The sequence below is a fragment of the Lithobates pipiens genome, unplaced genomic scaffold (assembly GCF_037356315.1).
Source record: "Lithobates pipiens isolate NorthernLeopardFrog02 unplaced genomic scaffold, aLitPip1_a1.2 Scaffold_1, whole genome shotgun sequence".
Lineage (NCBI taxonomy): Eukaryota > Metazoa > Chordata > Amphibia > Anura > Ranidae > Lithobates > Lithobates pipiens.
The window spans coordinates 232,055,818-232,080,231 of NW_027507685.1; the positions used below are offsets into that span (position 1 = coordinate 232,055,818).

At 44.1% G+C, this 24,414-nt stretch overlaps 1 pseudogene across 1 annotated transcript in view; it reads right to left on the reverse strand.

Annotated features, from left to right (window-relative positions):
* Nucleotides 1-24,414, reverse strand: part of LOC143984469 (major histocompatibility complex class I-related protein 1-like) — a 57,329-nt pseudogene that overhangs the window by 14,239 nt on the left and 18,676 nt on the right. The window contains exons 3-4 of the transcript XR_013274874.1: nt 15,712-15,988; nt 13,312-13,584 (exon numbers count right to left, since the gene is read on the reverse strand). The product of XR_013274874.1 is annotated as a major histocompatibility complex class I-related protein 1-like (transcript). The remainder of the gene's footprint in view (nt 1-13,311; nt 13,585-15,711; nt 15,989-24,414) is intronic.

A 24,414-nucleotide genomic window follows, 5' to 3' on the forward strand; every position in this document is an offset into this window, starting at 1 on the left:
ATGTACACATTCCTGTGTATAATGTACAGCCTGGTATATGATGCACAGAGCCCCTTGTATAATGTAGAGCCTGGTATATGATGTACAGAGCACTGTGTATAATATACAGCCTGGTATATGATGTACTACAGGGGACAAAGTGGGTGGATTCTGTAAGGGGTGGGGCTTATGAGAAGTGGGTGGGGTCTAGTGCCCCCCGTCTTAAAACTTCACCAGCCGCCATTGCCAGGGAGGAACAAGATGTTTCAGGGACCTCCACTGGGGGGGGGGGACTTAAAAGCTTTATAGACCATCTGTACAAGAGAATGGATGAGAAGCTTTTGTGATTGAGAGGCTGATATAATCTGAGCCTCTTCAGGCACTGAACCACTTGAGGGAGATTCCTCTCTTTGGATATCAATTGCCTGACCGGCCATTACCTCTTCTACCTCGTCAACCCAGTCTTGGTCCAATATAAGAGGTCCCCTTCCCCTATTCCTGTCACAATTCCTTCCACTTTGTGTGACAAAGGCAGTCATTCCGGCAATCTTGCCCTCTAAACCAGCCAAAGCTGATGCCAGGTCCTCTTTAGTAATAAACTCTGAGGTAGAAGCATTGGTAGCAGGCACAACGCTGGATAGACACAGCAGCATAGATTGTCTGCTGTAATCCATTCTTTTCTGGTGAGGCTATTACAGCAGAGTTATGTTTAGACTCTACAGGGGCCACTGATGGAACACATGCTCCCTTTGCTGTAGCGCTGAAGACATGACTTGCTGAAGCAGTGGTAACTGGCTTTGCGATACAATACACAAGTTCCTCAGTACCACAATTCCCCCCGGGAAGAATCTTGTACAATGAACTGTTCTTCCAGCTACTGCAACATAATTAGGCTGTGTCTGTCATCACCGATAGGACTCACATGTCACCCAGGACCGACTGCTCTGTCTCCCCTCCACTGGACAGCAACTAACTGTGCCTTTAGCCTTTAAAAAAGCTTCCCTCTGTCGTCGGGGGCCACGTGCACAAGCCCATGCTCGCCGCGTAGAGGAGAACGCACAGAGCAGCACATCTATGCCCTCTAGTCTGCAAAAAAATCTGCTTTTTTTTTTTTTCAAAAGCTTCTCTTGGCTTGTGCAGCTCTGGGAAAAGAAACAGAGCAGCAACCCCATGCCCTCTAGTGGGCAAAGCAAGCATAGCAAGGAAAACGTTTTTTTTTTTTTTTTTTTTTAAGACATGATAGCCTAAACATACTTTGTTGCAGGGGAATAGATAATAATTGGACCCTGGTTTTTCACAGGGCTACTTGCCACTTCTGCCGCAGGACAATAGCCTAAGCCAGAGGTCCAGCCTTCACCCATTGCGTCGGGTTCTGTCACACGGACCTTCAATGACTGGGTACCCTTTTAGCATGAGGGTCCACTCCCTTGGACCTGTACAGCACCCCACAGAAATGCCTTAGCACATATGTCCAGGATTCCACTACACAGGGTCCAGAACCCAAAGGTTGCATTACAGGCAAAACCTTGTTGTTGATCCTTTAATATTCTTTCAAGGCTCGGGTACCATTTATCTTAGCATAGTAGCTTTTTGATTTTTAAGAACCTGTGTGGGATTACAGCATGGAAACCCACAAAGAGCTCAACAAATGACCATCAACCATTTTAGATATTGGCGAAAAAAAATGGAGTACTTCCTGTATGCGAGGGGTTATATAGGGGATCACTTCCAGTTTTTGGTTATTCTTCCAATGTCTGTTCACCTATAGGTGGTGCATAATCCAGGTAGTAACGTATATGGCTGCTCTGTGTCCTGTGATGTATGAGAAAGAAAGTCCATTTGTTCAAAGCACCAAGAAGTGTTTATAAGCTTGCTTGGTTCACCTCCAGTCCTGACCCCCATCACTTTCACAAATACTGCACTGAGATATTCTTAAAGTGACTACAGGCCAAAACAAGGAGACATATTTTCTGTTAAAGAGAGCCATGAAGCAATAAGGCCTCATGTACAGTGGTGTGAAAAAGTGTTTGCCCCCTTCTTCATTTCCTGTTCCTTTGCATGTTTGTCACACTTAAGTGTTTCGGAACATCAAACCAATTTAAACAATAGTCAAGGACAACACAAGTAAACACAAAATGCAATTTGTAAATGAAGGTGTTTATTATTAAAGGTGAAAAAAAATCCAAACCATCATGGCCCTGTGTGAAAAAGTGATTGCCCCCCTTGTTAAAACATACTATAACTGTGGTTGTCCACACCTAAGTTCAATTTCTCTAGCCACACCCAGGCCTGATTATTGCCACACCTGTTCACAATCAAGGCATCACTTAAATAGGAGCTGCTTGACACAGTAAGGTCCACCAGAAGATCCTTAAAAGCTACACATCATGCCGAGACCCAAAGAAATTCAGGAACAATTGAGAAAGAAAGTAATCGAGATCTATCAGTCTGGAAAGGGTTATAAAGCCATTTCCAAAGCTTTGGGAATCCAGCGAACCACAGTGAGAGCCATTATCCACAAATGGCGAAGACATGGAACAGTGGTGAACCTTCCCAGGAGTGGCCGGCCGCCCAAAATTTCCCCAAGAGCGCAGCGACGACTCATCCAAGAGATCACAAAAGACCCCACAACAACGTCCAAGGAACTGCAGGCCTCACTTGCCTCAGTTAAGGTCAGTGTTCATGCCTCCACCATCAGGAAAAGACTGGGCAAAAATGGCCTGCATGGCAGAGCTCCAAGGAGAAAACCACTGCTGAGCAAAAAGAACATCAAAGCTCGTCTCAATTTCTCCACAACACATCTTGATGATCCCCAAGACTTTTGGGACAACATTCTGTGGACCGATGAGACAAAAGTGGAACTCTTTGGAAGGTGTGTGTCCAAGTATATCTGGCGTAGAAGGAACACTGCATTTCAGAAAAAGAACATTATACCAACAGTAAAATATGGTGGTGGTAGTGTGATGGTCTGGGGCTGTTTTGCTGCTTCAGGACCTGGAAGACTTGCTGTGATAAAAGGAACTATGAATTCTGCTGTCTACCAAGAGATCCTGAAGGAGAATGTCCGACCATCTGTTCGTGTACTCAAGCTGAAACGAACTTGGGTTCTGCAGCAGGACAATGATCCTAAACACACCAGCAAGTCCACCACCGAATGGCTGAAGAAAAACAAAATGAAGACTTTGGAGTGGCCTAGCCAAAGTCCTGACCTGAATCCTATTGAGATGTTGTGGTATGACCTTAAAAAGGCCGTTCATGCTCGAAAACCCTCTAATGTAACTGAATTAGGACAATTCTGCAAAGATGAGTGGGCCAAAATTCCTCCAGGACGCTGTAAAAGCCTCATTGCACGTTATCGCAAACGCTTGGTTGCAGTTGTTGCTGCTAAGGGTGGCCCAACCAGTTATTAGGTTTAGGGGGCAATCACTTTTTCACACAGGGCCATGATGGTTTGGATTTTTTTTCACCTTTAATAATAAACACCTTCATTTACAAATTGCATTTTGTGTTTACTTGTGTTGTCCTTGACTATTGTTTAAATTGGTTTGATGTTCCGAAACACTTAAGTGTGACAAACATGCAAAGGAACAGGAAATGAGGAAGGGGGCAAACACTTTTTCACACCACTGTATGTTGCAAACTGATAAATGGATGTCTACAAGCAGTTTGGATGGATGCAGAGGGATGGATGGCTGGAGAGCGGGATGAGGTGGCAACCCTAGGATGGATGGATGGATGGAGATGGATGGATTGATAGAGATGAATGGATTGATAGAGATGAATGGATGGAGAGAGGGATGAATGGATAGAGAGATGAATGGATAGATAGAGATGGATGGATAGATAGAGAGGGATGAGTGGATAGAGAGGGATGAGTGGATAGAGAGGGATGGATGGATAGAGAGGGATGGGTAGAGAGAGAGAGGGATGGGTAGCGAGAGAGAGAGAGAGAGAGGGATGGGTGGATAGAAAGAGAGGGCTGGGTATAGAGAGAGAGAGAGAGGGATGGGTGGATAGAAAGAGAGGGATGGGTGGATGGAGAGAGAGAGAGGGATGGATGGATGGAGAGAGGATCCATAGTTAAAACACAAACAAATCTATCTACAAGCACACTGCTCTCTCTTCTCTCACAGAATGTCTGAAATGGTTAATAATACTTGTTTTTCATGCACTGTGGGTATTTGGGATGGATATTGAGGTTATCTGTAAAAAAAAATTCTAAACGTAAACACTCAAACACTGTAAAAGCAGCAAAACTGACAATTTTAAACGCCGGTTACTAGCTGTCAAGTTTTTGTTCAGAAGAGATTTTCAAACATCCCGCCCCTTCTGACATCATGTAAGCAGGCGGCCCCGCCCTTGCCTGTATAAGTGCTGTCAAAGCGAACAGAGTGCATATGGCATCTAGCCTCTAAAGAGGCAAAGCATTTCCATTTTTCAGGTCCATCGGGCAGCATGATTGACAGTGGAACACTTTCTTTATTAAAAAAGGAAACAAAATATATAAATTTGTCAAAAACTCTCTTGTGGTTTTTACCTTTTTGGTGAATGGGTAGGGGTATGATGTACCCGATACCCATTCATATAGGAGGGAGCAGGATCCGGGGGCCCCCTTGTTGAAGGGGCTTACAGATTCCGATAAGCCCCCCACCCGCAGACCCTGACAACCACAGCCCAGGGTTGTCAGGAAGGGGACCTTGTCCCCACAAGATGCTGTGGAGTAGGGGCGCAGCCCCCCTACCCCACTAACCCAAAGCATCCCACCCCCCCATGTTGAGGGCAAGTGGCCTGGTATGGTTTGGGGGGGCGCTCGCTCGTTTCCCCCCTCCCTCTTTTCCTGACCTGCCAGGCTGCATGCTTGGATAAGGGCCTGGTATGGACTGAGAGGGGACCTCATGCCATTTTTTTTTTTAACCTGTAATTTTTCTTTAGAAATGTCAGTTTTGCTGTAGCATGCTCTGTATGCACTACAAATGTGCCGCTTTACAGGCACATTAAGGGGGCCACCCAGGCACGATATTTAAAGGAATTTTTCATTTTCAATGTTGCACTTTAAGGATCAATAAAATCCCTGCCCTGTTCAGGAATTCTGCTCTGAACCAAACAGGAGGGTGTTCTGCCCATCCGTGCCACTGAACTGGCTGAGATTCAAACCATCTTAACCACTTTCAGACCGGACCAATTTGCTGGTCAAAGACCAGACCACTTTTTGCGATTCGGCACTGCGTCGCTTTAACTGACAATTGCGCGGTCGTGCGACGTGGCTCTCAAACAAAATTAACGTCCTTTTTTTCCCACAAATAGAGCTTTCTTTTGGTGGTATTTGATCACCCCTGCGGTTTTTATTTTTTGCGCTATAAACAAAAATAGAGCGACAATTTTGAAAAAAACGCATTATTTTTTACTTTTTGTTATAATAAATATCCCCCAAAAATATATAAAAAAACATTTTTTTCCCTCAATTTAGGCCAATACGTATTCTTCTACATATTTTTGGTAAAAAAAAATCGCAATAAGCGATTATTGATTGGTTTGCGCAAAAGTTATAGCGTTTACAAAATAGGGATAGTTTTATAGCATTTTTATTAATAATTTTTTATTATTTTTTTTTTTACTAGTAATGGCGGCGATCTGCGATTTTTATTGTGACTGCGACATTGTCGGGGACCCATCGGACATTTTTGACACATTTTTGGGACCATTGTCATTTATACAGTAATCACTGCTATATAAATGCAGTGATTCCTGTGTAAATGACACTGGCAGTGAAGGGGTTAACCAGTGGGTGGCAGTGTAGGGGTTAAGTGTTCCTAGGGGTGTGTTACTAACTGTGGGGGGGTTGGGCTTTCATTTAGTGTACACTGATCTCTGCTCCAATCACATGGAGCAGAGATCAGCGTCACTAGTTGCTAGGCAGAATGAGAAAATGTTGTTTATACAGCATTTCCTCACTTCCGCCGCTCCGTGAGACGATCGCGGGGATGCCCGCGGCGATCGAGTCCGCGGGTCCCGCGACCGGACTCACGGGGGTCCCGACCAGCGCAGGATGGCACGGCGGCAACGAATATTGGACGTACATGTACGCCAATATGCCTGCCCGTGCCATGCTGTCGACGTACATCGTCGTGTGCTGGTCGGGAAGTGGTTAAGGTACATGGCTCAGTTTGCAGAAAAACCCTTTGAATCTTTAGCTACTATATAACTAACAATTGGAATTCTGTAGCCTCAGGGTCAACAAGAGAACAATACCCATTAGATAAAACGGTTGTGCATGTGGGTGGTACTACTAATGATTAGGGATGAGCCGAACACCCCCCCCCCCCCCAGTTCTGTTCGCAGCAGAACATTCCAACAGGTAAAAATTTGTGCAAACACTGTTAAAGTCTATGGAAAACAAACGTTAAAAATCTAAAGTGCTCATTTTAAAGGCTTATATGCAAGTTATTGCTGTAAAAAGTGTTTGGGGACCTGGGCCCTGCCCCAGGGAACATGTATCGATGCACAAAAAAAAGTTTTAAAAACTGCATTTTTTTTTTCAGAAGCAGTGATTTTAATAATGTTTACAGTGAAACAATACAAATGAAATATTCCCTTAAATATCGTGCTGGGGGTCTCCTTAGTCTGCCTGTAAAGTAGTGAATCTTGCCCATGTTTATAACAGTACCACAGCAAAATGACATTTCTAAAGGAAAAAATGTCATTCAAAACTGCTCCCGGTTGTAACGTATTGTCGGATCCCGGCAATATACAGTGGTGTGAAAAAGTGTTTGCCCCCTTCCTCATTTCCTGTTCCTTTGCATGTTTGTCACACTTAAGTGTTTCGGAACATCAAACCAATTTAAACAATAGTCAAGGACAACACAAGTAAACACAAAATGCAATTTGTAAATGAAGGTGTTTATTATTAAATGTGAAAAAAAATCCAAACCATCATGGCCCTGTGTGAAAAAGTGATTGCCCCCTAAACCTAATAACTGGTTGGGCCACCCTTAGCAGCAACAACTGCAACCAAGCGTTTGCGATAATGTGCAATGAGGCTTTTACAGCGTCCTGGAGGAATTTTGGCCCACTCATCTTTGCAGAATTGTCCTAATTCAGTTACATTAGAGGGTTTTCGAGCATGAACGGTCTTTTTAAGGTCATACCACAACATCTCAATAGGATTCAGGTCAGGACTTTGGCTAGGCCACTCCAAAGTCTTCATTTTGTTTTTCTTCAGCCATTCGGTGGTGGACTTGCTGGTGTGTTTAGGATCATTGTCCTGCTGCAGAACCCAAGTTCGTTTCAGCTTGAGTACACGAACAGATGGTTGGACATTCTCCTTCAGGATCTCTTGGTAGACAGCAGAATTCATAGTTCCTTTTATCACGGCAAGTCTTCCAGGTCCTGAAGCAGCAAAACAGCCCCAGACCATCACACTACCACCACCATATTTTACTGTTGGTATAATGTTCTTTTTATGAAATGCAGTGTTCCTTCTACGCCAGATATACTTGGACACACACCTTCCAAAGAGTTCCACTTTTGTCTCATCGGTCCACAGAATGTTGTCCCAAAAGTCTTGGGGATCATCAAGATGTGTTGTGGAGAAATTGAGACGAGCTTTGATGTTCTTTTTGCTCAGCAGTGGTTTTCTCCTTGGAACTCTGCCATGCAGGCCATTTTTGCCCAGTCTTTTCCTGATGGTGGAGGCATGAACGCTGACCTTAACTGAGGCAAGTGAGGCCTGCAGTTCCTTGGACGTTGTTGTGGGGTCTTTTGTGACCTCTTGGATGAGTCGTCGCTGCGCTCTTGGGGTAATTTTGGGCGGCCGGCCACTCCTGGGAAGGTTCACCACTGTTCCATGTCTTCGCCATTTGTGGATAATGGCTCTCACTGTGGTTCGCTGGATTCCCAAAGCTTTGGAAATGGCTTTATAACCCTTTCCAGACTGATAGATCTCAATTACTTTCTCTTTCTCAATTGTTCCTGAATTTCTTTGGGTCTCGGCATGATGTGTAGCTTTTAAGGATCTTCTGGTGGACCTTACTGTGTCAAGCAGCTCCTATTTAAGTGATGCCTTGATTGTGAACAGGTGTGGCAATAATCAGGCCTGGGTGTGGCTAGAGAAATTGAACTCAGGTGTGGACAACCACAGTTATAGTATGTTTTAACAAGGGGGGCAATCACTTTTTCACACAGGGCCATGATGGTTTGGATTTTTTTTCACCTTTAATAATAAACACCTTCATTTACAAATTGCATTTTGTGTTTACTTGTGTTGTCCTTGACTATTGTTTAAATTGGTTTGATGTTCCGAAACACTTAAGTGTGACAAACATGCAAAGGAACAGGAAATGAGGAAGGGGGCAAACACTTTTTCACACCACTGTAGATAAAAATCATTGAAAGAAAACGCCGTGGGTTCCCCCTCTCCATCCAATACCAGGCCCTTTGGGTCTGGTATGAATATTAAGAAGAAATCCAGCGCCAAAATAAAAAAATTTAATGGCGTGGGGGTCCCCCCCCCAAATCCATACAGGCCCTTCAGGTCTGGTATGGATTTTAAGGAGAACCCCAATGCGAATATTTAAAAAAATGGCGTGGGGTACCCCCAAAATCCATACCAGGTTTGACTCGAACATCGGGCTCATCCCTACTAATGATGAAGTGTCACTAGTACATATTGGCCTTTATATGATAGAAATAAAATATCTCATCCAATTTAACAGCAGTGAAAAAAGTAAAAAAAAGGTCTCCATCCCTTTTTCTAACAGCAAACATCACATAAGATCCTGTATATTCCAGTAAAGAAATGTTCTTATTGTGTGTTACTGAAACTGCTGTAAAAAGAAAGATCAAAGTCTAATCACCTAAAGGTCCACACTATCAAGGCTCTTGAAAAGTGTGCAAAACTACTATGAAACCTATAAACTAACCTGTTTATTGTTACAGACTAAAAAACAAAAAAAAGAGGGACATCTTGTAGAACACAGTATGTAGGCATGTTCCTGCCGTGGCCCTGGTTACATGGACCACAGAGATTCAATATGAAGCAAATGATTGGCTGAACCACACAAACGCTTTTTATGATCTCTGTTTTTCCTTTTATATTGGCTTCTAATATAATAAATATAGAGTTTGGATAAAAATGTTAGTGCAGCATACCACTTTTGGTACTAAAATTGTATATATTGTATGGTGATGTACACATCAGACCAAAAAGTGGGACAACTGAGGCTGCTCAAGGGATGGAGGGATTTTGTCTCGAACTATGTAATCATTATTCCATATTAACTATGTAAATTTGTGCCTGAGCTGGAAATACAGTAGAACGTCTACAAACATTCTGAGAAGGCTCTGGGCACTGTAGCCTGGAGCTGCTTGGAAAAGACCCAAATGGAAATCTCTCGGGGATGGAGACAATTTTTTATTTTTTTTATTTTATACATTTTTAAATCTAATGATAGAATAGAGTAGGAGAAGAACTCCTATCAGGTTTTTTATACATTTTTTATTTCCTAAAGAAATCGGGTAGTTTATGTTGTACAATACAAGTGAAACCAAGTATACAGGTACAATACACAAGGGAATAAAGAATAGAAGAGGGTATGGAGAGGGAAAGGGGTAAAGAAGAAGGTATCACCTGGTGCGAAAACCTCCCTCATACCAAGAAGAGTACCAATAGAAGACAAGACACGAACATATAAAGGCCAAAATGCTCCTATCGCCAAAAGCAAGCACTTGGAAAGTGAAGATATCACCTGATGCCCTGCACACATGGTCGGATTTTCCGACAATAAACGTTGGATGTGAGCTTGCTGTCGGAGAGTCCGACCACATGTATGCTCCATAGAACATTTGTTGTCGGAATTTCAACAAATATTTGAGAGCAGATTCGGTTCTCAAATTATCCGACAACAAAACTTGTTGTCAGAAATTCCGAGCGTGTGTACATAAGTCCGACGCACAAAAGTCCGCGCATGCTCGGAATCAAACAGAAGAGCCACACTGGCTATTGAAATACATTTTTCTCGGCTCGTTGTACGTGTGGTACGTCACCGCATTCTTGACATTCGGAATTTCCGACAACGTTTGTGTGACTGTGTGTATGCAAGACAAGTTTGAGCCAACATCCTTCGAAAAAAAAACCACGGTTTTGTTGTCGGAAAATCCTATCATATGTACGCGCCATAAGAGCAGCTGTTTGTCTGTGCAGGAAAAACTTCAACTAGAACTCCTGTTGGGGGTTTACTCCTATCCAGGATGACATTAACCAACTGACCTCCAGATGGTTCTTTTTTCGTTCTTTTGGTGGTGTTTGATCACCTCTGCGTTTTTTTTGTTTTTTGTTTTTTTTTTTGCACTGTAAACAAAAAAGATCATCAATTTTGAAAAAAAAACAATATTTTTTACTTTCTGCCCTCCACCAGCATCCTGCAGAGAAGAACCCTTGCTCTCTGTGCGAATGCAGAGATCTCTCTTCAGAAATTCAACATGCTCTATATGAGGTGTTCACACAGCAGGGAGTTTGAACTTTGTGTATCAGAGAGCTTCATATCTGACTCTGTCGGGGTTTGTTAGACCCTTGCAGAGAGCACTGCTCCCACACAGATAGCAAGGGTCCTTCTCTACAGCATAGGCATGCGCACAAGGCTTGCCGGATGTGCCTGGGCACACCCTAATCACCCTGTGTGGCTCACACTCTCATATGTAGATTGACAGGCAGCACAGCCGAGACCAGCACGGCCGGTCGGTCAGCTGCTCTTCTTCCTACTCGATCTTCATCCTGGTCCTGATCTGTTTTGTACTCTCCTAGTCCTGTCATTGGCTTCTCACATGGCTCAGCTCAGGTGACCGATCGCAGCTGCCTTCTGATGCCCGCCTCAGTTCCACCATCGACCATGTGCTCACTGTTACTTGTAAACACAGAAGCCTCAGTTCTGTGTTTACAAGTGACAGCACAGATCGCATCTCTCCTGCCAACTTCCACAGAATCTCTCAGCCCCTGCACTCCTGCCGAAACAAGGGAGAGACAGTTGCTTGGTGTTCTGCCGGTAATTCCAACTTGCCAAAATCCCCAACCACGTCACTTGCGGTGAATCTGCAGCAGCAATAATTGGAGGTTTTGAAGAGTTGCTTGTTTTCACAGAACAGCGGCAGCATATACAGTACACAACACCATATAATGAGTGGACATTGTTAGTCCACCCAATACTAACCAACAACATGGCTGCCTCCTAGATGGCGATTACTTTTTTTTCCCTCCTTATATGGTGTTCTGTCCAAACAGCCAACTTGTTGTGTACCGTAGTGTATGCGCTGCCGGTGTTCTGTGAAAACAGACAACTCATCGAAATCTCTGAATATTGGTGCTGGAGAGTCACCAAAAGCGACATGGTTGGAGAATTTGGTGAGTTGGAGCTATCGGGCTGAACACCGTCACTGTGTGTTCATAGGCAGGAGGCGGGGCAGTACCGTACATTCTGAGCTGCAGGGGACCCCCACAGCTGCCACTCACAAGTGGGAAGAGGTGCAGCCACAAGTGATGGTAGTACACTGAGTGGGTAAAGCCAAACAGATTTTTTTGTAAAGAGAGGTAAGCAAGGCAGTGGGGTTAGGTGGGGGCTTATGCACTGCTGAGGAGATACAGAGGTCAGAAGTAAGGTGCATAATTAAGAATCTATGTAAGAGGGCTGCAAAGCTTAGCTGTTGGGGGAGTTCAGAGATAAGCTGTAGAAAAAGATGAAGAGGTGCGTTGTGGACAGGTGCTAGCTATGGTCAGGGGTGCAGAAGTGAGCTGTACAAGGGGGAAGTGTAATGAGGTGAGCTACAGTCATGGAAGGGGGGAGGGGAGCAGAGGCGAATTGCAAACAAGAGGTGCAGAAGAGTGCGGGTACAGAGGTGAATTGCAGATAGGGTTGCAGATGTGAGTTGCGGAAGGTTAGGGGGGTTGCAGAGGTGAGTTACGGACATGGGGTACCAAGGCAGGTTATGGATGGGTGGGGAGCAGATGTGAGTTACAGACAGGGGGTGAAGAGGTGGGCTGTGGGTGGGTGGTGAGCAGAGGTTAGTTGCGGACAGTAGGTGCAAAGGTGGGTTGTGGATGGGTGGGGAGCAGGGGTTACGGACAGGGGGTGCAGAGGTGGTTTGTGGATGGGTGGGGAGCAGAGGTGAGTTACAGACAGGGGGTGCAGGGGTAGGTTGTGGATGAGTGGGTAGAACCAGTGAGTTGCAGACAAGGGATGCAGAGTTGATTTGCGGAAGGGTGGGGGGTGTGCAGAGGTGAGTTGCAGACAGGGGGTACAGACGTGGGTTGGGGATGGGCGGGGGTGCAGAGGTGAGTTGTGGATAGGGGAAGCAGAAACATGGTGCACCACATCAGAGGGGGGGAAAAGGCATTAAGGGGAGTGAGTTCCTGCACCTATTCTTTGAGAAAAAAAGGCAGGTATATATGTGTTTGTGTTTTATTTATATATAATACACACACACACACACTATATTGTCAAAACGTATTGGGACACCCGTCTTTACACGCACATGAACTTTAATGGCATCCCAGTCTTAGTGCATAGGGTTCAATGTTGAGTTGGCCCACCCTTTGCAGCTATAACAGCGTCAACTCTTCTGGGAAGGCTGTCCACAAGGTTTAGGAGAGTGTCTATGGGAATGTTTGACCACTCTTTCAGAAGCGCATATGTAAGGTTAGGCACCGATGTTGATCGAGAAGGCCTGGCTTACAGTCTCCACTCTAATTCATCCCAAAGGTGTTCTATCCTGTTGAGGTCAGGACTCTGTGCAGGCCAGTCAAGCTCCTCCTGCCCAAACTCGCTCATCCATATCTTTATGGACCTTGCTTTGTGCACTGGTGCGCAATCATGTTGGAACAAGAAGGGGCCATCCCCAAACTGTTCCCACAAACGTGAGAGCATGACATTGTCCAACATAAAGGGTGCCTCCCATCAGTGCTGCATATTAGTGCCACCCCATCAATGCCTCCTCATCAGTGCCCATCAGTGAAGGAGAAAAATTACTTAGTGTTACATTTTATGACAGAAATGAAGAAAAACTTCATTTTTTTTTTAAATTGTTGGTATATTTTCAATTTTTATTTTTTATTTTTTAGCAAAAATAAAAAACCCAGCGGCGATTAAATACCACCAAAAGAAAACTATATTTGTGTGAAGAAATTATAAAAATGTCATATGGGTACAGTGTTGCATGACCGCGCAATTGTCAATCAAAGTGTGACATCGCTGAAAGCTGAAAAATGACCTGGGCAGGAAGTGGGTGAAAGTACCCAGTAAAATAAAACAAGATTTTTGCAGTAGTTTAGATCTGGATTAAACTTACCCCAGAGAATAATGACCGTCTCCTGCAGGCTGCTGTGATCTACATGGCAGGAGTAAGTGTCCACCTCCCTGACCTGCACCTCTATGCTTAGTGTGGTCTGAAAGGTGCCATCAGGGTTGGGAAGGATACAATTGACCTGATTTCCATTAATTGTATCAATTCCATTCTTTATCCACTTTTCAGTTACAGTTTGGGGATAGAACCCATAGACCCGACAATGAAGCTTGGTGACATTACTCAGCGTATGTCCTGAGACCTTCACCATTGGTGGAACTGGAAGGAGAAGAGAGAAAATCATTAAAACATTTGTTAAATAGTGTCAGCTAAAGTGTGTTTGTGTATGCTTGATAGATTTTATATAGTTTTTTTTTCAAAATGCAAAACAGTGAAGACTTATTTGTCCACATGCTCCCCCTTTTTTTGTTGGGTCTGGTTGGGGACCAGACTCCCAAACCTCTATTCCATTTAATTTGGATGATGGTACATGATGGTAGGTATATTTCTTTACTTCAAATTTGCGTTGTGAGGCCACACAATTATTTTCTATCCTCAATAAGCTATTGCTGGAGGTTTCTGCAGGGCTCCTCTGCGACCTCTCTCCATAGCTTAAAGGCTAAGTTCACCTTTTTTTCTCTCGAAATTCCAGCTCTACTATGTACCAATATAGCATTAGTGTACTTTTGCAAATATAAAACAGCTTTCCATTTATTCTACACATGCTTACCTCACTGTCTTCATGGATGTTTAAAAACGCTGAACATGCCATACTTCCTGAACAGACTTTAGGTCATGATACTGGAAGGAGTTGACTAGCTGAGGGTAAATGATGCAGGGTGTGTGCTAATGAGATTATCTGGTCAACTCCTTCCTGTGTCATGGCCTAAGGTCTGTCCAGGAAGTCAGGCAGAAGTAATGGAGCAGGATTTTTAACCTCTTGCAAAGTATGAACAGCGATCTGTCATCTCCCCTAGTCAGTCCCCTCCCCCCCTTCAGTTAGAACACAGATTAGGGAACACAGTTAACCCCTTGATCACCCTCTAGTGTTAACCTCTTCACTGCCAGTGACATTTTTACAGTAATCAATGCAATTTTTTTTTAGCACTGATCCCTGTATTATTGCCAATAGTCCCAAAAATGTATCAGAATTGTCCTATGTGTCCACAATAATGTCGCAGTCATGAAAAAAATTGCAGATCGCTGCCATTAGTAGTAAAAAAAAAAACATAATATTAAAAATGCTATAAATCTATACCCTATTTTGTAGACGCTATAACTTTGTGCACAAGAGCCTCATCTCTCTGGGGTCTCTCCGTCCTCATTGGCTGAGACATTGGCTCCAACTGCTGTCAATCACAGCCAGTGAGCCAATGGGGAATGAGTCTAAACAGCGGCTCAGGAGAAAGCCTACTTTGGTGCCCCCACAGCAAGCTACTTGCTCTGAGGCACTCGGCAGTAGGGAGGTGCCAGGAGCACCGGCAAAGGTCCCGAGAAGAGGAAGATTGGAGCTGCGCTGTGCAAAACCACTGTGCAGAGTAGGTAAGTATGACATATTTGCCCCTAAACTTCCCTACATGTTAGCCTCTGACTATGCACACAAACTTTTAGAGGAGAGTTTAGAGGCAGGAAAAAAAACACTGCCAGTGCATCCAATAGTAGCAGAGTTTGGGCAAAAAAAAAGCTTGATGCTTGTAAGCGCATGTAAATGAATGCATATAAATACATGTTAACGCTGGACCTGTTTAGTGCCCGAGTGTTCATTTATTTCAATGGCCAGATTAAATTCTTTTTTCTGGCCAATGAAATTAAAGTGGTTGTAAACCTCTGTTTAAAAAAAAAAAAAAAAAAAAAAGGTAATGGCATAATGCATCGCATACTAGCACATTATAAGAAACTTACCTTGGAACTAAGCCCTCCAGTGCTGTAAAATTACAGCTGAGAGGGCTGACCTATTCCCCCCATGTCTTCCGGGTTCGCAAGCCTGGCTATGTGATTGGCTGGAGCCGCAATGATGTCACTCCCACGCATGTGTGCGGGAGCCGCCATTTCTGGGCTCTGTAAGCTGGACCTTCAGATCGCATGCTCTGATGATGTCATCGGCTGCATGCACTCTGGATATCTCCTAAACTGTGCAAGTTTAGGAGATATTCACAGTACCTACAGGTAAGCCATATTATAGCCTTACAAGTGGTATTACAGAGTTTGCTACCCCTTTAGTGCCCAAATGCTTGATGGGGTTAAACACATTACACATTTTTCAAGCTTCAGGTGTTTTTTTTTGGGGCCAAAACACTGCTGCTAGGAGGAGGCTTCTAGTGGAGTTAAAGAAAGCCTCCAGTATCCATGAGGCTTAAGTGTTAATGCTTTGATATGACATCTGTTATGTATGTAATGCAATGTCACCTGTGCTCAGATAAATTTCTCCCAAGTTGGATGAACTTATTTAGAGTCTCAATACATTCATTCTCCAGATAGTTCTTGTTCTTGCTTCCTTGACTCTCTTCTGGGCTGTTCCATCTCTGTGTGGTGATCTCAGCTTCATACATGGTCGGGATCCAGATCCCATTCTGTGTGTCCAGATACATGAAATCTCTTCCATCATATCCAATCTGTTCATACCCCAAGACAGTGCCGTCATCATCCAGCGTGCAGCCATGCATTGACTGGAAAATATGGAACCCTGTGTACAGCACAAGAATATGTTACATCTTGTATGTTTTCTGTGTAAGAGGTTATGCTAGGTATAGTAAAGTCTTCTTTAGATAAAGTCATCTCTTATTCTGGAAATACTAGGACACAGTTACAAGTTGTGCCTAAAGTCAATCCAGATCTAGTATTCCAGTTAGTTCCAGAAGATAGAACATCCAACCACCCAGCTGATACTTCTGTCTTTCTGGTTATCTGGGTGTTACATCTCCCCAGTTCTATTTCTCGTTCTTTGTGGAGTCCCAATACTTCAGCTACATTCTATACCAGGGTTTCTCAACCAGGGATCCATGAAACTCTAGGGTTCCTCCAAAGGTTACTAGGGGTTCTTTGAGCAATGAGACATTTTTACCCCCTCAGATAAGTTCCCATTGACACCATTGATCTTTTAATTGATCTGTGATGGAACTGCTTGGCACTCTGACTAGGTGCTTCTTTCTGGCAAACCGCACCTCATGCCCTCCAAACCGTTCTGAGCAGACCAAGAGCTAATACCAGCCTTTACCCCAATCATTGTACCCAGACAAGACTTTGAGGTACACTCCAAAGGAATGACTGTTTATTGGTCCTTATACAGGCTTTAATATATACTGGTTATATTATTGTTATACAGGCTTTTTCTACACTTGAAAAGTAGGTCATTCACCACATGAACAATAAAACCAAATATTACCCAAAACATCACACAATGGTTTAGATCACGGGTCTCAAAACTTTGGCCCTCCAGTTGTTCAGAAACTACAATTCCCATCATGCCTAGTCATGTCGGTGAATGTCAGTGTTTTACAATGCCTCATGGGATGTGTAATTCTACAACAGCTGGAGGACCGTAGTTTGGAGATCCTTGGTTTAGATAACGAGGTAGAGCTGATACAAGGGTAATCCCATCATATATACCTCCAAGAGTTAGCCAAGTTAGTTAACAGACAGATACACTAGGTGACTCTTAACGCAATTAAACAATGGGAGAGGTCTACCTAACAATACACACATAACAGTATTCAAGAAGACCCAGGGCTGTCCAAATCTTATTAACCAGCTTTCTGTTCACATACATCTGTTCAGTGAGTTTCAAATTGACAGAGACTATCATGGCTTCCTTGACTGTAAATTGTAATAATGTCCTTTATAACAGGACATCTTTCTAAATGCGTGTAGCTCCCTCAAATGCCAGGGCCCATAGTCAGTGGGTAAGAGGCTTACCCCTAGACCTCTCCAAAAGCCTCTGTCCTGGTTGGGTCTGTCACACTATCTGTAAGGGGGTAATTCTTCCCAATGACCACAAGTGAAGGGGCATTCTTCCCACTGACCATCACACTAATGTTTTGTGAGTTGTAGATATAGTCATTTTTAGCAGGGGTTCCCTGAGACCAGAAAGATATTTCAAGGATTCCTCTGTGTTGAAAAGGTTGAGAAAGGCTGTTCTATACACTGGAAAGGGGGAGTTAAAAACAACAATAGAACTGAACCTATTCATTAGAAAGCAGCCACAGCCTCAGTAGAAAAGTCTGTCCCCTTGTCAGCATGCTGCAGAGTGGAACTCTTGTTCTCATAGTGGAAGCAGTGGTGTCTCTGCTGAGGTTTGACACCATACCTCCCAACCTTCTGAGATGGGAATGAGGGACACCTATTTGCAAAAGCATGTACCGTAGGCATAGGACACCCTTCTGACAAGCCCCCCTTAAAGTAGAATTGTACAAAAAAGTGATCGGGTTAAACCCGCAAGTGCTTATTTTTTTATTTTATTTTTTTTTACCACTACTATTCCTTTATACTGGCTTTTGGAATTTACAAATGCAACAATTGAAAAAATTGACAAAAGGTTTAGCACTGGGAAAAACATTTTGATACATAAGTAGTAGCATTTTATATACAGCGCCTTGAAAAAAGTATTGATACCCCTTGAAATTTTCCACATTTTCTCATGTTACAACCAAAAACGTAAATGTATTTTATTGGGATTTTATAAGATAGACCAACACAAAGTGGGACATAATTGTGAAGTGGAAGGAACATGATAAATGGTTTTCAATATTGTTTACAAATAAATATGTGAAAAGTGTGGCGTGCATTTGTATTCTGCCCCCTTGTCAGGCTAGGTGCAGATAACAAGTAACAGTTTAGGTGTGCTGATTATACAAAGAGTTCAAAGCACATACCATGAGCAGGTCTAAGCAGAGCAGGTCAGCTGGGACTTGTAGTACACCGCTGCAGACGAAGGTAGGTGATAGCTGGACCTTGTAGTTCACTGCTGTAGATGAGGATAGATGAGTGCTGGACCTTGTAGTTCACTGTTGTAGATGAGGATAGATGATTGCTGGACCTTGTGGTTCACTGCTGCAGATGTAGGTACTAGTAGAATCAGGGAAAGCGTAGTCTAGGCAAGCCGGGTCATACACAGGTAGATCAGAATCCAAACGGTACAGAATCAGAAGCAAGTAAGGAAGGTCAAACAAGCCGGGTCAAACACGAAAGTCACAGAGCAAATATCAGCTGGATCAAACACAAGTAAACTCTAACACGAGCGCTGACTGAATGCTGATACAGGTGATTTAAACGTGAGCTGGCCAATCACTGTTGTTTCCCAGACACAGGCTGTGTCAGGTGAGTTGTGCTGGGTCCTAAAGGGATTCTAGTACTGACAGTACCCCCCCTTTCTCGAGGGGTTGCTCCTGCACCCCCAGGCTTACTTGGATAACGGAGATGGAACTTCTTCTTAAGTCGATCAGCATGAAGATCACGAGCTGGTACCCAAGATCGATCCTCCGGGCCGAACCCTTTCCAATGAACAAGATATTGTAAGGAATTGCGCACTCGTCTGGAATCAAGAATAAATGCCACTTCATATTCTTGACTGTCCAACACATCCACAGCTTCTGGTTCATTTACTAGGAGGCTGGAATGAACAGGTTTCAACAATGAAACATGAAAGACATTTGGAATGCGCATGGATGGGGGCAATTTTAACCTGTAGGACACAGGATTAACAATCTCTGAGATTTCATAAGGCCCGATGAACTTTGGGCCAAGCTTTTTAGATGGAACATGCAGGGACAGATTCCGAGATGATAACCACACTTTGTCACCAACTTTATATTCTGGTGCCTTTGAGCGCTTCTTGTCAGCAGTTTTCTTAAAAGCCTGCACAGAGCGGGAAATAGCAAGATTTACATCGGACCAGATTTTGGAGAAATGTTCAATCGTGGTGTTGGCATCTGGAACATCAGAGGGCGGAAGATCAAAGGAGCACGCACGAGGATGCAACCCGTAAACACAAAAGAAAGGAGAGGTCCCTGTAGATGTGCTGGCACAATTATTAAAGGCAAACTCTGCCCATGGAAGGATGTTGACCCACTCCACCTCATCTTTGGCCATCAGACAACGTACCATCTTCTCTAGAGTCTGATTAGTCCTTTCTGTTTGGCCATTAGTCTCAGGATGATATGCTGAAGAATATGATAATTTAATCCCCAGCTGAGAGCAAAGGGCCTTCCAAAACTGGGCTATAAACTGAGAGCCACGATCAGAGACAATGTTAACTGGTGCCCCATGGAGCCTGAAAATGTGCTTAATGAATAAAGATGCCAGTTCTTTAGCAGATGGAAGCTTCGGAAGCGGAACAAAGTGGGCCATCTTACTGAACCTGTCTACCACCACCCAGATCGTGGAACATCCCTGGGACAGAGGCAAGTCTGTGATAAAGTCCATAGATAAATGGGTCCAGGGACAGGTAGGTATTGGTAGAGGACGAAGGAGACCGGGGGGCTTAGAGGTACTGCTCTTGCTTCTGGCGCAAACTTCACAGGCCTGGACGAAGGCTAACACATCCTGCCTAAGCGATGGCCACCAGAGGTTGCGAGAGACAATCTCAAAAGTTTGTCTAAACCCTGGATGTGCTGCAGGTTTTGATGCATGTACTTGTTGCAATACCTGCAAACGAAGAGCCAGGGGCACAAAGAGCATACCAGGGGGAGTGGAGGGAGGGGCTTCAGCCTGTGCTGGTAACAAGGCCTCAGAGATGTCAGTCTGGGTAAAAGCCAAAATCCTATCCTCAGAGATAATGGGTTGAGGAGGAAGCGGAGGAGGAGACTCTGATAAAAAACTGCGAGACAAGGCATCGGCCTTAATGTTTTTTGGGCCTGGTAAATAAGAAATTGTAAAGTCAAATCTGGAGAAGAACAATGACCACCTGGCTTGACGCGAGTTCAGTCTTTTAGCAGAACGGATATATTCAAGGTTTTTGTGGTCAGTCAGAACTATGAATGGATAGCGAGCACCCTCCAGCCAATGTCTCCATTCCTCTAAAGCTAGCTTTATGGCTAAAAGTTCTCTGTTGCCTATATCGTAATTGCGTTCTGCTGGGGAATATTTACGGGACAAGAAGGCACAAGGGTGGATGGCAGCACTTACAGGATCTTTTTGTGACAAAAGCGCCCCCACTCCTACTTCAGATGCATCTACCTCTACAATAAAAGGTAGCTCAGGAACAGGATGGCGTAGAATTGGTGCAGAGGTAAAGGCTTTCTTTAACTGGGTGAAGGCTGCCTGGGCTTCAGTAGTCCATTTAAATGTACTAGGAGTCTTCCTGGTGAGAGAGGTGATGGGATGTGCAATGGTGGCAAAGTTCTTAATGAATTTTCGATAGAAATTTGCAAAGCCCAGGAAGCGTTGAACTGCCTTCAGGTCTGAAGGTGGTGCCCAGTCTAGAATGGCTTGAACTTTGGCTGGATCCATGGTGAGGCCTGTGTCAGAAATTAGGTAACCCAGGAAAGGTACTTGTTTAACATGGAAAAGACATTTTTCAGGCTTTACAAAAAGGGAGTGAGTCTTTAGTCGGGCTAATACCGAGCAGACATGCTTCTGATGTGTTTCAAGATTGGGAGAGTAAATCAAAATATCGTCTAAATAAACAAGCATGAAGCGACCCATCATGTCACGGAAAATGTCATTCATGAAGTTCTGAAAGACGGCTGGTGCATTCCTGAGGCCGAAAGGCATGACAAGACATTCGTAATGACCATCCTTGGTGTTAAAGGCCGTCTTCCATTCATCGCTTGCACGGATTCGCACCAGATTATAGGCTCCCCTTAAATCCAGTTTGGAGAAGATTTTGGCTCCCTGGATTTGAGAGAACAACTCTGTGATGAGAGGGAGAGGATACCGATTGGGAATGGTTATTTTATTTAGACCTCTGTAATCAACACAAAGTCGCAGTCCTCCATCCTTCTTCGGGACAAAGAAGCATCCTGCTCCTGCGGGAGAAGTGGAGGGACGGATGAAACCCTTAGCTAGGTTTTCCTGGATGTATTCTTGCAAAGCAAGATTCTCTGGTTCAGACAGTGGAAAGACTCTCCCTCGAGGAGGTGTAGTGTCAGGCAAGAGGTCAATGGGACAATCATAACTGCGATGAGGAGGTAAAGTGTCAGCAATTCCTTTAGAAAACACATCCCGAAAGTCCTTATAACAAAGTGGAATCTGTTCCATTCCCACTTGACAGGTATCAAGTCGAACAGGGTGCTGGATGCAGGTCTTTTTACACTGATTGGACCAAGCCAGAATATCTCTTGTTGGCCAGTCAATTACAGGATTGTGCTTCTGAAGCCAAGGAAGGCCTAGGATCAAAGGAGTGGATGGAGAGTCAATGACAAGACAAGAAATCTTCTCCCAATGCAAAGCCCCTAATTGTAACCGGAAAGGGTTGGTGGATTGGAGCACTAGGTCTTGTGAGAGAGGCCGATTATCCACAGAGATCAGGCGGACTGGACAATCTAGAGCATGAGTTTCCAGGGACAAAGAGGTGACCAGAGTTTTATCAATAAAATTCTCAGCTGCTCCAGAATCCACCAAGGCCAGCAGTTCATGAGCCCTTGTCCCAAAGTGAATGACAGCGGGTAAAAGTATACGATTGTCCCCCTGGGGAGATGAGAGTAGACCTAAGGTGACCTCCCCGCAATCACCTAGGTCCTGGCGTTTCCCGGACGTGTAGGGCACGAACGGAGCATATGACCCTTGAGGCCACAGTATAAGCAGAGTCCCATATTACGCCTGCGTTTGTGTTCCTGGGCAGATAACCGGGTGGAGCCTAACTGCAAAGGTTCTTCCTCAGATTTGGCACTGGAGATGGAATAATCAGGTGGTAAGGAAGGTATACAGTTTGCCACAGCCATCGTTTGTTCTCGCCTCCTCTCTCGCTGGCGGCGGTCAATTCTAATAGCTAGACACATAGCTTCCTCCAGTGAGGCTGGATAGGAGAAGTTGACCAGAGCGTCTTTAATCGCATCTGAAAGGCCAATTCTAAACTGGCTGCGGAGAGCTGCATCATTCCAGCCAGATTCCGGGGCCCACCTGCGAAACTCTGAGCAATACATTTCAGCTGTGGTAGTTCCTTGTTTTAAGTTACGCAGGGTCGATTCTGCAGTAGCAGCACGATCTGGATCATCATATAGCAACCCAAGGGCTTCAAAGAAGGCATCTACTGTTAGTAAGGCTGGATGGTTAGGTTCCAGGTTAAAGGCCCAAGCCTGGGGGTCACCCTGTAGTAGAGAGATAATGATTTGAACCCTCTGAGTTTCAGGGCCAGACGAGGATGGCCTCAACTTGAAATATAATTTGCAGCTGTTTTTAAAGTTGCAAAACACTTTACGGTCACCAGAAAACCGGTCGGGCAAAGGAATTTTTGGTTCAGATGGAGTTTTAGTAATGGTGGTAGTAGAAGGAGATTGCACCTTGGTGAGCTCTGTGGCCATTTCCTGAACTTGATGTGATAAACGGCAAAGTTCTTGTGTAAACAACTGAGCCTGTTCAGAATTCATGATAGGTTTCCCTTTATGTATTGGCTCGTGTTAATGTCAGGCTAGGTGCAGATAACAAGTAACAGTTCAGGTGTGCTGATTATACAAAGAGTTCAAAGCACATACCATGAGCAGGTCTAAGCAGAGCAGGTCAGCTGGGACTTGTAGTACACCGCTGCAGACGAAGGTAGGTGATAGCTGGACCTTGTAGTTCACTGCTGTAGATGAGGATAGATGAGTGCTGGACCTTGTAGTTCACTGTTGTAGATGAGGATAGATGATTGCTGGACCTTGTGGTTCACTGCTGCAGATGTAGGTACTAGTAGAATCAGGGAAAGCGTAGTCTAGGCAAGCCGGGTCATACACAGGTAGATCAGAATCCAAACGGTACAGAATCAGAAGCAAGTAAGGAAGGTCAAACAAGCCGGGTCAAACACGAAAGTCACAGAGCAAATATCAGCTGGATCAAACACAAGTAAACTCTAACACGAGCGCTGACTGAATGCTGATACAGGTGATTTAAACGTGAGCTGGCCAATCACTGTTGTTTCCCAGACACAGGCTGTGTCAGGTGAGTTGTGCTAGGTCCTAAAGGGATTCTAGTACTGACACCCCTTTACTCTGATACCCTTAACTAAAATCTAGTGGAACTACACTGAGCAAAATCATAAACGCAATACTTTTTTGTGTTTGCCCCTATTTATCATGAGCTGAACTCAAAGATCTACAATTTTTTTCTATGTATGCAAATGGCCTATTTCTCTCAAATATTGTTCACAAATTTGTCTAAATTTGTGTTGGTGAGCACTTCTCCTTTGCCAAGATAATCCATCCACCTCACAGGTGTGGCATATCAGGATGCTGATTAGACAGCATGATTATGGCATCATGCTTATTGCATTATTGAAAGAATATCTGAGCTTCTTTCAAGTTTTTATTAACATTTGTGGGAAAATTTCCCTTTATTTCCTGCAGGAACTGGAATTGATGGCAAACTTTCTGTTAAAACATAGTTTGATGGGAAAGCTGTCCAACTGGGCCACATAACCCCCTCCCCCCCCCCCCCCCACAAAGTTTTAGTGAAGTATAGAACTACTGACAGTGTTTTTATTGATGCCGGTGCCTTTTTGTCCTGTTGACAACCACATACTACTTACCTATTTCCTGTATGGGCAATACAGAGATTAAAAGTTATGGAAAATTTCACTAGCGGGGTTAAAGAGAGAAATATGGTATCTAGAACTAGGAAAGAATTTCAGGGTTACGTTTTACAAAAATGTATCCGTGAACAACCAGCTTTCTTATTTGAGTAGAGTGCGGAAGGTATGGAACCCCCATCCATTTTTTATTTCCTGTTCTTCTGACAATGGTTTCACCGACATGAAGTGAGAATGGCAACAGATTTTTTTAGTAGAGTAGGGGTAGGCCAAAACCCCTGTCAGCTTATTACTGTTGTCTCTGTCCATGTTTCAGATTTTCCTACACTGTCTGGTTAAACCATTATCAGAACAAGTTCCAGATAGCAGTATAACCTGACAAGGGTTCTCACCCTTTCCTACCAGACTTTCATCTCTCATTCCGTGTACACACGAGCGGAATGTCTGACAGA